This window comes from Petaurus breviceps, unplaced genomic scaffold, assembly GCF_028583685.1.
Source record: "Petaurus breviceps papuanus isolate PSGF00001 unplaced genomic scaffold, PetGlider_PUasm1.0 90919, whole genome shotgun sequence".
Taxonomy (NCBI): Eukaryota; Metazoa; Chordata; class Mammalia; order Diprotodontia; family Petauridae; genus Petaurus; species Petaurus breviceps.
Window position 1 is genome coordinate 22,986,651 of NW_027187378.1, and position 16,895 is coordinate 23,003,545.

The 16,895-nt window shown below is 39.8% G+C and overlaps 1 protein-coding gene and 1 long non-coding RNA gene across 2 annotated transcripts in view; one reads left to right on the forward strand and one right to left on the reverse strand.

Moving 5' to 3' along the window:
- The window catches only part of ACOXL (acyl-CoA oxidase like), a 553,504-nt gene that overhangs the window by 128,689 nt on the left and 407,920 nt on the right, over positions 1-16,895 (reverse strand). The gene's annotated exons all lie outside the window — the stretch shown is intronic.
- On the forward strand, positions 1,687-3,980 carry LOC138151967 (uncharacterized). The gene is made up of 2 exons (XR_011165979.1): positions 1,687-1,824; positions 3,241-3,980. It is a non-coding gene; the product is annotated as an uncharacterized lncRNA (long non-coding RNA).

Consider the following 16,895-nt stretch of genomic DNA (forward strand, 5'->3'; position numbering starts at 1 on the left):
ATATATATATATATATATATATATATATATATATATATATATATATACACAGATAGATAGATAGATATAAATATAGATATGCCCTACTGCCCAACAGAGGCCTCATAACAAAGAAAAACAGTTAAGCAAGATAGTAACCATGTTCCATATGCAACATTTGGCATCCATAGTGCCCTCTCCCTATCCCCAGACATGAGTTAGTGCATGCGCATGCACGCACACACACAGACACACACACAACACACACACACAGACACACACACACACACACCCCCCTCAACCTAATGGTATAGTGTCTCAACAATTCTATGCTCTATATTGCACAGTTAATAACCACTTTTCCTGTTGTCCTTGGAAAACAGGTTGTTCACAAAAGTGAATTTCACATGTGACTTATTTTATATTATTTTAATACAACAGGCTCTGGGCTGGGTCCTGAGGGTGGTTCCAAGCCTTTTCTATTGAGTGAAACTAATAGGTTTCTGACGACTATTTGCCCTTTTTCGCTTCCTCTTGGGCTTATGACTGTGGGTAGCTGAAGTTGCCAAAGCTTTATGTCTAAATAATTGAAACATTCCTGTGGTGGAGGCCCAACAGAAAATGGAAATTGAATAAATATGTATCATACTTTAAAAAGAAGCATCTTTTCTGCCACAGGTGTGGTGTTGGCAGTAATTAATATAGCAAGAGTACCTGAATTAGCTACTTCCCAGTTTTGGTTTTGGACATCATATAAAAAGAATGGATATCTGACCCCAGTACCAGGGTACATACTGGCAGCTAGGTGGTACAGTGAATAGACTGCAGGGCTTGGAGTTAGGAAGATTCATCTTCCAAAGTTCAAATCTGACCTCAGACATTTATCAGTTATGTGACCCTGGGCAACTCATTTAACCCTCTTTGCCTCAGTTTCCTCATCTGTAAAATGAGCTATAAAAGGAAATAGTAAACCACTCCAGTATCTTTGCCAAGAAAACCCCAAGGGGTCAAAAAGAGTTAGACAGGATTTAAAAATGACTAAACAACAAAACTAAACAATAAAACCCAAACAACTAAACAACAAAACCCAAATTAACTGCTAGTCCACTGAAGATAAACTATGGTGACCTAAAGACATAGCTTCAAAGAGCCATTTGGATGTTTAATGGAACCAATCACATTAGTATTTTTTTTTATTAGGTAAGGGGAAAAATAAATTATTAATTTTATAAAAATGTTTTGCTGATGTCTTTTGCTTTATATTAGTCATTCTCTGTTATGTCTGCCCTTGGAACAAGGAAATATGTGGCAACTCCTCTTCCTCCTCTTACTACTAATAGTAATCATTCTAATAAGAGATAGTATTTATATAGCACTTTAAGGTCTGTAAAGCACTTTACAAATGTGATATCATTTTATCCTTATAGCAACTCAGTGATGTAGGTGCTATTGTTATGTCCATTTTACAGATGAGGATCTGACTCTGAAAGAGGTTAGGTTAAATCACTTGCCTAGGGTCACCCAAGTAATGGGTATCTAAGGCAGGATTTGAACTCAGGTTTTCCTGCTCCCACGTCCAACACTATCTATCGAGCCACCTAGCTACCTGCCTGAGGCAAAACAAACAAATCCAAAAATGTTTCTAACAGAATGTATAATCCACAGTTCTATTTTTCTGCTGTTCCTTCATCTGTTTTCCAGATACACAACTGGTGAACAACCAAAGATTCTGCATTATAACTGGAACTCTGATATTATAGGTCTTGACGGTAAGGATTTTGTTTTGGAGACCACTTAGGAGAGTAGGACAAATGAGTGACACAGGAAGTACCCCCTTAGGAGAGGGTAAGTACAAGGTTTTAGAAGCTGCTCCAAATCTCGTTTGATACCTTGTGCCAAACATCTTGTCCCCGGGGTGAGAAAGCTCTCTGAGACACACCCGATTTTAAAGGGAGGAAGAAAACATAGTCTACCCCCACTAAATGGCAAATTTGGAAGAAATGCCTATAACAATATAGTGGATACAGTCACTGAAGGCAGAGTATGTGTTACCCTTGGATTTATGAGGCCTGGATTCTTAACAGACCTGCCCTGGACACTTATTAGCTGTGTGGTGGTAACTTTCCTCAATTTTGAAATGTGGGCAAAAATATTTTTTTTCCTACTGCTCAAGACTGTTGTAGGGAAAGTGCCTTGTATGCATTAAATTAACTTCTTGTACATGTAAGTTATTAAAACTCAAAGCTTCACTTCAAAAGGCATTTTCATCACTTACAAAGTTAAGAACCAGTTGTTGCTAATTTGCCTGATTTATAAATAAAAATACCCTCTATGACCTAATACAGTGTGAGAACCTCAGAGGAAATCTGGGTTCAAAGATTAATTGAGAAATTGAGATACTTTTCTTAGAAATGAAAACAGCCTAAGATGGCTTAAGAGACCAAGGCCAGCCTGAAGATGAATTAAGACCTGGGCACATGTCTTCTTATATACTGTCTGTGTGACCAGAATTAGGCAAGTCACTTAAATAGTCATGTCAATCAATAAACATTTATTAAGCACACTAGGCTAAGCTTGGGGGACACAAAAAGAGGCAAAAGACACTCCCTATCCTCAAAGAGTTTACAATCTAACTTTCCCAGGTAATTCTGTAAAACTATTTATTAGAGACCAATTTCCAATCTAGTGTATGCACGTTGGGATTTCCGAACACCAGTGAAATCATAGGAGGCCTGTGCCTTAATTCACCAAGTGGAGACTAATGAAAATAATCACTGCTAAGGCAAAGTAAGTTGGAAAAGGAGGCTGAAAAGAATCTAAATAATACTGTGGGAAAAGGAGTTTTCCTACTGTAAACCTGACTTTGAGGTCTGGAAAGGCTCACGAGGAACTGGTGAAACTTCTCTCAGTTTAAGTCTTGGAAATTCTAGACCATATGAGCCACAAAGATTAAGAAGTATACCTGAAACTCCATTGTCTGAGTAGTAGATACCAAGGAGACAGAAAGGCTTGGGTTCAAAGCTCCCCTCAGATACTTCCTTGGGTTGGTTATAATGTCTCTTGGTGTTAGTTTCCTCTTCCGGGAAATGGGAACAATGATATCTTTAGTATACCTCAAAGGATTATGGTGAGATCAATTAGCTAATGCATAATAAAGTGTTTTGCATACCTTATAACACTATACAAATGTTAAGTATTGCTAACTGTTAATAAGTATTAATATACTTTTTAATAAGTATTTCTTAAACTTAATTTTGACAGGTGTGGAACTTGAGGCCCAGAGGGGTTATGTGACTTCAATTCAACAAGCAAAAAATAAACATCTACTATGTGCCAGGTACCTTCCCCTGAATCAGGGACACAAAGACAAGTCCTTGCCCTCAAGGAGCTTACATTCAACTATGGGAAATAGCACATATAAAGATAAGTAACTGAAATACTACACAGATTGTGCATGGCAGAGCCAAGACTGAAAATCTATTCTCTTGACTCCTCATCCAGAGAACTTTCTAGTAGCTCACACTAACTTCTCTCTCTATGTGGATTTCTGTGTTGCAAGCAGGCGTTTTTCTGGACTCAGCTCAAACCAGTTTATGAGAGCTAACTGTTCATTTTTCAGTGTATTTATATCTTAAATACTGGCAAATCCTACAAATCAGAGCTCAAAATTATTGCTTTTTAAAAAAATTATCTAGACTTAAGAGAGTGATGGAGAAATGTAAACAATGCAGATTAAACTTAAAAGTGTGCTGCACATAACTCCCTCCCTCCCCTTTTTAGACATTGGCCAGCACAGCACTGCTTACAACCTGACCAGTGGCTCTTATTCACACAGTCACATGGATTGGGCCCAACAGACTTGTATTTGGACAATTCCTGAAGCAGGAAGTTGAAGAGAGTTTGGAGAAGCAGAAAAGAAAGAACTACTTGATGTGTAATATTGTTTATAATTACTCAATATGTTGGTGTTACTTTTAAATGAATCACCACCTTTTAGCAGTTCTTATGACCGTAGCATTGACTTGCTTTTTAAGTGGGTTATTTTTTTGGTGCGGCTGGAGAGGGGATGCGGTGGCTTATATTGTCATTGCATGTTAAGTTTTCCTAGCTTAAAGAATTTTGGAAGAAAATCACTACAGACTGGCTCCATGTTTAACAGCTTTAATTATATTTTGCTAAACCTCAAAGATGATGCTACCATAGCAAAAAAAGGCCCTATACAAAATAATGATCAATCTAGCTTTTTAAATATGGGGAGTTCAGTGCCTCTTCTTGCAGAAAAGTTTAAATTGTCCTGAATCATAATCAAGACTTTGTGATTATGGAAATATAGAAGTATGAGATTTTATAGCATTAAAGGCACCCTTTCCATAACTGATGGATGGCCGAGTGCTATACTGGTACCCACAGAAATCAAAGACACAGAGAGAAGACCCCCTCCCCCCACCCAGGCAGTGGGTGGGTTGGTCCTCCGTGGAGGAGCAATGAGAGAAAAGACACAAGAATGGTACAGGGTGAGAAAATGTGGATAGGTTGTGATCGTAACCACATCGATGAGATCATAGAATCACTGAAGCATTGAAGTATAAAGACATGCTTAGCATAATGTACAAATATTTCATCAGAGGCAATAAAGCAGCTAGGCTTTGACTAGGTTTTCCTTGAACCTGGATTTACCTTACTTAACAAGTTAAACCCATTGATGGGACTTTCATGAGAACAGGTTTCTACTGTAAAATCCTCTTACTAGTGTTGAAACAACCATTTACATTAGGTAACCGCCATGTCAATTTCATAGATGACTAAAGTTACATGGAGTTTTCATAAGTGGCCATGAGAAGTACATGTGTGTTTGTATTTTATATTAATATATAATGTTATTCTATCATATTAGCATATAACCAATATAGCATATAATAAAATTATATATAACATTATATAATTAATATATAATATTACTATTTCCCCTTCTTTCTACCTGTTTAAATCTTAACCATAGTCTTTTTTTTTTAAGGGCTGGGGAAGTACCTTACCGATTATTTCATCCCTGTGATGCCCAGCATATGCAAACCAGGAACTCATCTGTGACTTAAACTCTTAGAAAGCTGCCATGGACACTGAAATATTAAGTAACTTGTCCATGGTTACCCAACTAATACATGTCAGAGGATAATATCAGCCCAAGTCTTCTTGATTCCATGGTCTTCCCACTTTATCCATAATGTTACCTATACCTAATGCCCTCAGTAACATATTTCAACACCAAGCTGAAATCCTTTTTCCTCCTTGAAGCCTTCCTAGCTCACCCTAGTCACCCATATTCTCATCCCTCTTCTGGAATCCCACAGCACTAACTGTATGTACCACTCACTGGGCCATTGAACCATATCTTTAAAAATTGCTTGTTCCATAATAGTGAATAATTATCATTTCTAATACTTCATTTTTCATGTATTTGTCATATTTCTCAAATTAGATGGTAGGTTCCTTGAATACAAGGTCTATATATTTTACTTTGTATCTATTATTCCTCACTCCTCACTCTCAGCTTAGAATAGTATGTTGTTCATAGTGAGTGCTCACAATAAGTATTTGTTGATTGAAAAGTTGTGTGTTGGATTCCCAGTGCCTGGCACACAATAGGTGCTCAATACATTTTGCCGATTGATTAACCAATATCTATTATACATATTTATGCACCCACTCAGACTCCAAGGCAATTCCTGATTTGTATGCACTAGAATTTCACAATTCGTGAGACCTAAGCAAGGTTTGAAATTGTGCCCTCTATGTGTTACTGTCCACTGATGGCTTTTTGGCATCACTCCAACACATGAGATGGCTTATTACAAAATAAATATCCATGTGCTTTAGAGAGTAGAATTTTCTGATGTAAAATTATATAGCATTATGGAAAGTAATATTTAAATATATCCTTCATTTTCATTACTGTCTGTGGCACCACTTCTCCCCTCTACTCCCAGTTCCCACTGTGCTTACACATAAATGGCAGCCTTGTAATAACTTCTGAAAGGCTTCCAGCCACCATAATTCCCCTTTCCTGCTCAGGATCTCCATTCTCTACTCCATTCCTTTGTCTTTTTATCACCAAAGAAGAACCTGCTGCTTGTTAACCCTGCTTTTCACTTCTTACGTTGCCCTAGGGCTGATCCAGGGCAGCATCTGCAAGGACAGGCCTGGCAATGGTATTCCTTTCTTCCTTTCCACTCTTGTTATTCCTTCTTTGCTAATCTTCATTTCATCTCCTCATGCCACTTGTCAGGCCACCAAACTGAGACACTATATAAGCTTTCATCATAAGGGCCCTGTTCCATTTCCTGTAATCACATACTCAGGATAGTCAATTTGACGCTGAATTATCTTCTGAGATGTAGATGTGGTCCTTTATTGAGCCCTCAACGCACTATATCATGAGGGTATCTCTGTCTTTCCCCACAGAGAAAAGAAGTAAAAGTAGAAAAGGGGTTTGTATGGAAATAAGGTGGTACAGGGGCAGAAAAGCAAATAAATTTATCCCTCTCAGTCAGTATTCTGGTCTTTTTAAAAAATCATTTCTACTACTTCAATGGATTATTATCCATCCTTTACTGTGGATTGTCTCCAATGGTACAAATTATAATCCATTCTATACCTGCTCTTTTTGTTCAATGAATGTCTGTCTTGTCTTGGAAATCCTCCACAAGGCATTCACCAAGTGTGTCGGTGGGTGGTCTTCTAGATGTCTTGGCCATTGAGCACAGAGCTTGCTTGCTACATGACTAGGTCAATTGCTATATGACTTGCCCACTTCCTTTTCTAGTCTTATTTTAATTTGATAATATCATTTAGGACACTTATTCCATGAAATCTTTCACTGATGATATTCTGCAACTTACTCAAAGCTACCATACATCTCTCTATCCCTTGTTCAGTGACCAGCAACCCAAAAACTTTCTAAGACTGATCATTTGAAGTAATACAACAGAATCAGAAGAATGTTGACGTTAAAAAAGATGGGATTTTGTTTTATGGAGAAGTTTGTTGACATTATAAACATAGCACAATTTATAAAAGGAAATCTAGCCCATTTTCTTCCTCCTGCTAAGTTCATGATTATTCATAATAATAGCTAGTATTTATATATCAACTACTTTGTTCTAGGTACTGTGCTAAGTGCTTTACAAATATCATCTCATTTGACCCTCACAACAACCCTGGGAAGTAAGTGCTATTAACTCCATCAGTTAAGGAAACTGAAGCAAATAGAGATTAAGTGACTTGTCCAAGGTCACACAGCTAGCACATGTCTGAGGGCACATTTGAAATTAGGTCTTCCTGACTTCAGGCCCAGCTCTATATCCACTATGGCACTTATCTACCTCCTATTTGGTATTCCTTGGCTCTGCTGATCCAAAAGAGTGTACTGATAGACCTGCTCTATGGTCTGCCCATCCAGTTGTATGTGGAGAACAGGTATTCTTTTTTTTATTTTGTTTTTAATTTATGGAATAAAAGAAGCATTTCCATAACAGTACAATTTTAAAAATCATTGCACATGAAATTACAAATATATTATGCACAACTTGTTATTCCTTTTAAATATACAACAAAATTATCCTATAAACAGAACCTGTATTCTCTAAGGACTAATTGTCTCTGGTGTGGTTTTGTACATTAAACTGTGATTATTGTTTGTTGAATATAAGAAGGCATTTGATTCAGCAGAGGAAAGTGCCATTTTAGAGGCCGCTCCAACAAAAGCTTTCACAGGCTTGTGGTGGAATTGTGGGAGATTTCTCAAAAGATGGAATAACTAAGATGCTTTGTTACTGAGTAACCCTATGATGACTGATATAGGGCAAGGTATGAAACAGAGACATAAACACGAATTGTAAAGTCAAGTTAAAATGCCAGATGCTTATTGTGGGTCCTTAGTTCTAGAAGAGGACCAGTGACATCACTAGGGTGATTTCTTGACTTGCACAGGAAGTGGATTTAAGTGAGGCATTGGATTTAAGTGCAGAGTCATCAGCCTCACTCTCTCCTCCTGAGTCAAGATAAAGGTTAAGATGACTGGTGATGACCCAGGATGCAGTGGGAGACTTTGGCCTTTCCAAATGGAGGTCTTTCCCTGGTCTCAGTTTGTCTGAAGCCTTGCCTATTCAATGACTAAGGGCTCATTAAGAAATGAGACAAAAGATGACCTAATTTACCAATCTGGAAGGGGAAGACCTTGGGAGATTCTGGGCAGAACAGAAAACAATTGATATTTACATTTATTTGAGCCATCAAAAGTTAACTAATGGACCACAGGGGCTTAAGATGGGGCTGTTATTGGCCATTCAATGAAAGCCACGGTGGTTTGGGTTTGAAGACTTAGTCAAGTGGTTTCATTTAAAATACAATGGACTTCTTAAAAAACCTGAGGTGATGGTCCTCCAGATGCTCCTCTCTGAAGGCGGCCTGGTGCTGATTACATCAGGCCCTGGGACCTTGCAGATCCTTCTGGACCAGATCCAAGATCATTTTTGATCATGGAGCAAAGCAGATATGGTGATTGTCTGATAGCCCTCCGTTGTCTGATTGCCCTCCTGCTGCTTCCCACCCTAGATCCCATCAAAATCCCATTCTCTTAGTTCCTGGGAGTCTGAGACCTCTGGTCACCCCAGTTCCATCCAGGTCTTCTTAGACCCCTCTAGTCACCCCAGACTACTAGACCACCCCTACATCCCTCCCACAATCTTTATATGATTCATCTTGCCTCCATGAAGGTGATCAGATTCAATCTAGCTTACTAGCTGTGGGACCTTGGGCAAGTCACTTAACCCCAACTGCCCTGCCTTTCCCCCTCCAAAAAGACAAAAACAAAAGAATTTACTATGTGCCAAGCACTATAACAATCACCGAGGATACAAACAAGGGCCCAAAATAGTCCCTGTCCTCAAAGTTTCACAGTCTAATGTGAGAGACAACATGAAAACAAGTACATACATGTAATATATTCCTAGGGTAAAGTAGAAAGTAATCAGTCTCTGAGGGAAGGCTATAGGGGACTGGGGAAGGCCTCTTGAAGAAGGTAGAATTGGAGCTGAGCCTTGAAGAAAGCTAGGCAAGTCAGAAGGCAGAGATTAGGAGGACAGCATTCCAGGCAGAGGGGACAGCCAATGAAAGGGCCCAGAAATGGGACAGGTAGTGTCATGTTTGAAATTAAGCAGGAATGTCAGTACCCCTGGATTGTAGAGTACATGAATCAGGCAGCTAGGTGGCACGGTGAATAGGGTTCTGGACGCAGAGTTTGGAAGACATCTTCCTGAGTTCAAGTCTGGCCTCAGACACTTACTAGTTGTGTAACCCTGAGCATGTCACTTAACCCCTTCTGTCTCAGTTTCCTCATCTGTAAAATGAGCCAGAGAAGGAAATGACAAACCATTCCAGTACCTCTACCAAGAAAACCCTAGATGTCAGACATGACTGAAAAATGACTTAACAACAATAGAGCATATGGATGAGAAAAAGATTGGAAAGGTAGGAAGCAGACAGGTTGTGAAAGGCCATAAAAACCAAACAGAAGGGGCAGCTAGGTGGTGCAGTGAATAGAGCACTGGCCCTGGAGTCAGGAGGACCTGGGTTCAGATCTGGCAACAGACACTTAACACAAAAACTAGCTGTGTGACCTTGGGCAAGACACCACCCCAATTGCCCTCCAAAAAGCAAACAACAACCACCAAAAAACCTCCAGAGGATTTTATATTTGATCCTAAAGGTATTAAGGAGTAAATGAAGTTTATTTAGTATAGGCTGAGTAATGATATAGTCAGATCTGCATTTTAGGAAGATTAATTTGGCAGTTTAGTGGAGAATAGACTGGAATTGGTAGACACTGGAAGCAAGCAGACCCACCCAGCAGGCTATTGCAAGAGTCCAGGTATGAGGTGATGAGGACCAACTGTTGCAACTGAGTTAGGAGAGAACAGAGTATGTAGGAGAGAGGTTGTAAAGGTAAAAACAGCAGTACTTGGCAACAGATGGGATGTGAGAGGTGAGAGGTGAGAGAGAGTGAGGGCAGAAGGATAACATTAGTGTTCGAGCCTGAAGGAAATAAGATGATGGCAGGGCCCTTGATAGTCACAGGGAAGCACAGAAGAGGGGAGCAGTAAGTGTACAGAGTCAGAGGATAAGTGAATGAGGATATAAGGAAAGAGAAACATAAATTTAGGGAATGGGGAAAACAAATGGGAACATGGGACAAAGGGGGAATTTGAAAAGAAGATGGAAGAGGAATGGGAGAATGTGGTGGAGTCAGACAATGTCAGGTGCCCAACCCTCCAGAAAAGCATTTAATTCCACCTCAAAATGACCCTTTATCTAATGGATTGTGTCAGCGCCATATTATTCCTCTCTATTACCTTCCTCTCCTTATTGGTCTCTCTGCTCTGTGTCCTGGCACTCTGAAACTTTTCCTTTCCCTCTCCAAGGAGGTAGTCTATTTCTGGATAAGAAATTAATGTATTAGTTAACCATTAATCATTATAACTCTAGTATACTTGGAATGGGAAATCTGCACATGTCTCATAGAACTTGTTTCTGAATTTTCTTTCCTCCCCCAAGGCATAACTGAAGTTGTCAGAACACGAGTAAATACGATCTTGGCAAAAGGTTTCTATAATTGAGTATATTACTTCCTAAATTTCCCTCTCTTCTCCCTCCCTTCTGCTATGTCAAGTAAAATGCTCTGTTTCTCATCACGTAGACTTTCAAAATAGAAAATTATTATCTGATGATTTTTTCTCTTTCAGTTTTTGAGTATTCACTTAACTTTACCCAAATAAAAGAGGTATCTGATCATAATCACCATCAGACACACAATTAAAACAAACAAAATAACTGCTATCCTCTGTCCTCCCCCCTTTTTTTCTCCACAGCTTCCTCATTTTACAAGTTCCTCCAAACCCTGTGGGCTGATGGAGGGGTCAAAGGATGAAAAAGCAAGATGTATTTAAATAGATTTTACAGACTCTAAAGGTATGCCTTTAGAGGAAGGTCAGCCAGAAAGCTCTCATTTCAATAATGTGATCTTTAAGCTCAGCTGTACACTGTGGTTACTGCATCTGCCTGCCCTTGGTGATTGGCTAAAGCTGACAGAAGACAGAGAATAATGTTTTTTCACATATGAAAGAAATTAGGCCCCATGATACTTATTTCCTAAAACTCTATAGCCCCTCAGATGGTATACAGGACATAGAACAGGTGAGGAAACATACTCTCAGCTCTGACTTTTCACTTCTTCCAGAGATAAGAGTGGAAAGTTTTCATGGGATGGGAGCACTGAATGTTTTCAACACACAAAACCAAGATGCTAATAACAATGATGATAGTAATGGTAACTAACATTGATATATCACTTTAAGGTTTGTTAAGTGCTTCATAACGTCATTGTATCTTCACAACAACCCTGGGAGCGAGGTGTTATTATTATCCTCATTTATAGATGGGGATCTGAGGCAGGGCTCATTTAAGTGACTTGCCCAGGGTCACACTACTAGTAAGCCTCTGAGGTCAAATTTGAACTCAGGTCTCTCTGACTCCAAGTTCATTGTTTTACCCACTGCTGCCAACCAATGTGGTCAATACATCTTTCAAGTGGGGTCACTGAAAACACTACAAGGATATAAGCCACTGACCCCAGTGTCTCCTTGTTTCCCAGGGATACTGAATTCTTCCTTATTATAACCAACCACAAGGGCCTGCAGACAGGGCTTGAGGTGGCATGGAATGGTGCTTCAGTTTCTTAAAATGAGTTTGCCGGATCATGGAGTAGGAAGGATCCTCAGAGGTTGTACCTGGCTGAGAATTCCCCTACAGTAACTACAAGAAGACTTTATCCACTCTTTTCTAGACAGGGGAAACCTCGTATCTCCTGTGATCATTAGGAAGTTTTCCATGACATCAAGCCTACAGCTATATCATTCCAACCTTCACCTCGTTCTCCTAGGAGGTTCTTTCTGCCCTCTGAGACCAAAAAGAAAAAAAAAAAAAGATAATCCTGCTTCCACATAAAAGTCCATTTAGTTTGATGCCCTTTTTTTGGTCATAAAAAAAGGACTTCTGGGGTGTTTAGGTGGCACAGTGGCCCTGGAGTCAGGAGGACCTGAGTTCAAATCCAGCCTTAGATGATTAACACTTACTAGCCATGTGACCTTGGGCAAGTCACTTAACCCCAATTGTCCTGTCACCCCGCTCCCCTCCTACCTCCCCCCCCAGCAAAAAAGCAAAAAATAAATAAATAAAGGACTTCTGATACACTGAGCTTGTCAGGATGGTTTGATGAAGGGTGCGGTGTCGCATGCTCTCACACTGGCCATCTGTTGGGACCATTGTCAGAGAGTGAATTTGGGGTTGAGTGGACCAATAGGCAAGAGAGGGTGAGAAGACAGAAGCTACTCTCAAACATCCTCCTCCAGGCCTCCCTGGGCCCCCCCTACCCACCCCACCCCCCATCTCCATTTCTTTTTCTCTCCAGTTCACCTCTAGAGCAAAGATTAATAATAAGTTACATTTATATAGTGTTTACACACATCATCTCTTTTGATCCTCTTAACAACCCTGGGAGACAGACAGCATAAATATTATGCCTGAAAATTCCATTCTATGAGGCATATAGGAATTTGATTTGTAGCAAGTCAAGTCATATGTGTTCAGAGTGAAAACACAAAGTCTCCATTAGACTGCAACCCAACAGGAAGCACCATTTTTATACCTTACTTAGGTCTCATGGAGTAGATAGAATGCTGATGTGGCATTAGGAATATCTGACTTCAAATTCTGCCTCATGGATTTACTACCTGTAGGACTCTGGGCAAGTTATACTCTCTCTGAGCCTCAGTTTCCTCACCTGAAAAATGAGAAAATTGAACTCAATGACCTCTAAGGTCACTTCCAAATCGACTCTCCTTGCTTGATATGTAAAGAGATCATGTAAATCTAGCATATGTTAGTCTGGAATTGGCTAAAGAACTATGAATGTATACACATGTATATTATATATATGATATGAAAAACATATAGTGTATCAATCAACACATATATATGTATATGCCAAGCATCTGCTATGGGCAGAATATTGTGCTACACTCAGAGGAAATGGGTGATAAAGTGATAAAGTATAAAGTATAAAGCACAATCTCTACAATCAAGGCATCTATTTTCAGTTCTAAAAATAAAACATAAATTCACAAAAAATTAAATTCATTAGAAGTGATTTTTATCTTGTGTGATACTGCCTGTGGCTTCATAGTATCTGTGTGGTTTCTTTCTGGCTGCTTGAAGTATTTTCTCTTTGACCTATGACCTATGGAATTTGATCCCTGCTCCTTTGTGGCCACAGTTCCTCTTTACCCTGGAACTGTGATCCAGAAATGTATACAGGCCATGCATCAGGGTCCTAAACTGAGTGCCTGCAAAAGGTCCCCTGTAATCTCTTTCTGACTAGTCATATGACCCCCTTACTGCCTGTGTCCTAAGACTCAGTTCCTGAAGCTGCTGCTGCAGCTGCCCCCAAGGCATACTGCTGGCCGGCCACCACCCTGGTGTCACAGACCTCTCCTGCTGACCTCCAATTTGGGCTAGAAAAAAATTTTGATGGCTCTGCCACTCCCAAATCCAATTTGAGGTGTTATTTTAAAGTTGTTTGGAGGGAAATGTTGGGAGAGTTTGGCTGAGTTGCTGCCTATACTCTGTCACCTTGGCTCCTCCCTCAGTTATATACTTTTAAAAAGATAATTTGTACATAACAGAAATTCAGTTTTCACATATAATCCTCTCTGTGATTTTTATATAGAAATGTTCATCTTGACATTTGACAAGTTTATAATAAATTTTTTACAAAAGAAATGAGGACTGCAATGGGGCTAAACTCTTTGAGAAGATTAGTTATAATGTTTCCTTCCCTCTCTTAACTCTATAGTCCAGCTTCTGACCTCATCATCAACCAAAATTGCACTTTTCAAAGTTACCATTTCTTGAATGGCCAAATGCAAAAGCTTTTTCTCAATCTCCATCCTTCTTGACTTCCCTACAGCCTTTGACACTGCTAATCACCCTCTTCTCCTTGATATTCTCCTCTCTCTCTTTAGGTTTTTGTGACACTACTCTCTCTTGGGTCTCTTCCTACCTATCTGACCACTCCTTCTTAGTCTCTTCTGTCGAATCTTTGTTTGGGTCAGGCTCACTAACACATGGTGTCCCATAGAGCTCTGTCCTTGATGCTTCTCTCCATCTATACTATTTCACTTGGTGATTTCATCAGCTCCCATAGACTCCATTATCATTACTATGTTATGATTTTCAAACCTACTCATCTAGCCCTAACTTTCTGCTAACCTACAGTATTGCATTTGAACTGGATGTCCCATAGACATCTTAAACTCAACTGTCCAAAACTGAACTCATTGTTTCCCCACTAAACATTCCCCCTTTTCCAAACCTCCATATTACTGTTGGGGGCACTAATGGGTTCCTCAGGTTCAGCACCTAGGTGTTATCTATGACTCCATACTGTTTCTTACCCGCTATGTCCAACCTGTTACTATAGCCTGTCGATTTTACCTTCCTAACCTCTCTCTCATATGCCCCCTTCTCTCCTCTGACTGTTACCACCCAGGGGTAGGCCCTCATCCTCTCACTCCTGAACTATTACAATAATCTAATGGCTTGTGTCTCTGCCACATATCTCCCTACTCTAGTCCATCATCTTCTTAGCTATTAAATGGATCTTCCTAAAGTCCAGGTCTGACCATGTTGCCCCCTTACTCAATAAACTCCAGTAACTCCCTATCAAATCTAGGATCAAATATAATGTGCTCTGTTTGGCATCCCAAACCCTTCATACTCTGACCCTTTCCAGTCTTCTTAGACATTAATTCCACCCACATACTCTACAATCCAGGGACACCAGCCTTCTTGCTGTTCCTCAAAGAAGACACTCCAGCTCTGGATTCTTGGCATTTTCTCTGGCTATACTATGCCTTATAGAACACTCTCCCTTCTGATTTCTACCTTTTTTCTTCCTTTAAGTCCCAGCAAAAATCCTACCTTCTACAGGAAGCCTTCACTAAACCATCTTAATCCTAGTTCTTTCCTTCTGTAGATTATTCCCATTTTATCCTGTGTATAGCTTGTTGGTGCCTAGCTGTTTGTATGTTGTCTCTCCCGTTAGACTAGGAACACCTCCTTTTGCTCTTTTTTGTATGCACAGAGTTTACCATAGTGCCTAGCACATAGTAGGAACTTAATAAATATTTATTGACTATTGCCTGTAGTATCCACATCACAGAGATACTTTATGTAAAGTGATTTGCAAACTTGAACGTCCTATATAAACGTGTATATTTATAAAATGACCATGGGATAGTTTGGGATGAGAAGGCTTTTAAGATGAAGAAGGATTTTAGCCAAGTAGTGAATGATGAGTAGGAAGATTTGGACTGGTGGAAAGAAGGGGAAAGAGCATTATTAAAAGAGAAAACGCTAATTTACTATAGCCTAATATACTCTCTCACACATACTTTTCCTGGGGCATTGCCAAAACTCAGTATGCCTTCAGATTATTTTTGAGACTCCCACGGCTGTTATCTAATTGAAATGGTTATTATAACCTCTAGTATCTGATTAAATGACTGTAATCCAATACCTTCTTTTCTCTGAGGGGCACATGCTATCACAGAATTGTTGAGCTAAAAAAGAATTTAGATATCTTTTAAAATACCCCCCTCACTTTAAAGATAAGGAAAATCATCCAGAGAATTTAAGTGACTCCAGTAGAAAGAGAACTGAATAAGGTCTCTGAATTAGGGGATCTTGATTCTAGCCAAGTCTTTCTGTGATTAACTTGTTATGTAACCTTAACCTCTTTGGATCTCAGTTTCCCTGTTTGTAAAATAGGGCAGGTGGACTAGGTGAGCTCCAGCTTTAACATTCTCTGTGTAGTGAGTACCCTTGGGTCCTGTTTTCCCCAGTCACTCTTGTAACATTGTCCCCTCAGAGTTCCAGGGTACCCTGAAAGGTTTATAAAGAGTCTCTTCCCTCTGCCTTCGGCTCAAGCCTTTGATGGCTATGGTTCCCTCATTTTATGAGCCCGTGTTAGTACTCCTGTTCCATTTAACCACTTAATATCAGATAGCTTTTACAAAGGGATAATTCCTTTAAAGATATAGCAAGAAAAACATACAAGCATTTCTCTTAATACTTCTGGGGTACAGTCTCCTTGACATCTGGGCTAGCAGAATCAAAATTTAGTTCAATTCATTGGTTCCACCCAATCCAAGTCCAGATGTGGCCTAACTGCCAAATAAGTATTTCCACTGAGGACCCAAAAGTCACTTCCAAATATTGTTTCTTCCTCCTAGGAGCACTGACACTGCACTAAAAATGAACAACATTTAAAAAAAGCATAAAACCCAGTCAGGATTATGATGCCCAGATTCCTGTGGTTCACTTTCCTGTCTACGAGCTGAGACTTCATTCCCTGTACCTAGAACAGAAAAGAATGAACAAAATGGTCCAGGACAGAGGCCCATTTCTGGGACTATATGGCCTTGGAGGGGAATAAGGCTCTGAGGTTTCCCCCTCACAGCAGTCACGCTCAGAAAGACAGTCACCAGACTCTTCCAGAGAGGAATGAAGCAAAGAAGAGACAGAAGCTAACTCAGTGCTTGAAGATGCCACCAGTTCTGATTACACAGTAAATTCCAAAAAGTCCTTCCTAAACATGCGATTACCCCCCCCCCCCGAACCAATTACAAAAGGTCCAGGCAGGCTCCACTGTCTCTCCACTGTCCCTCCCTCACAGCTCATCACCTTTCTCCTAGAAGCAGCAACCCCAGCATCATTCTCCATGGGGAAAGGCTGCATCATCCAAA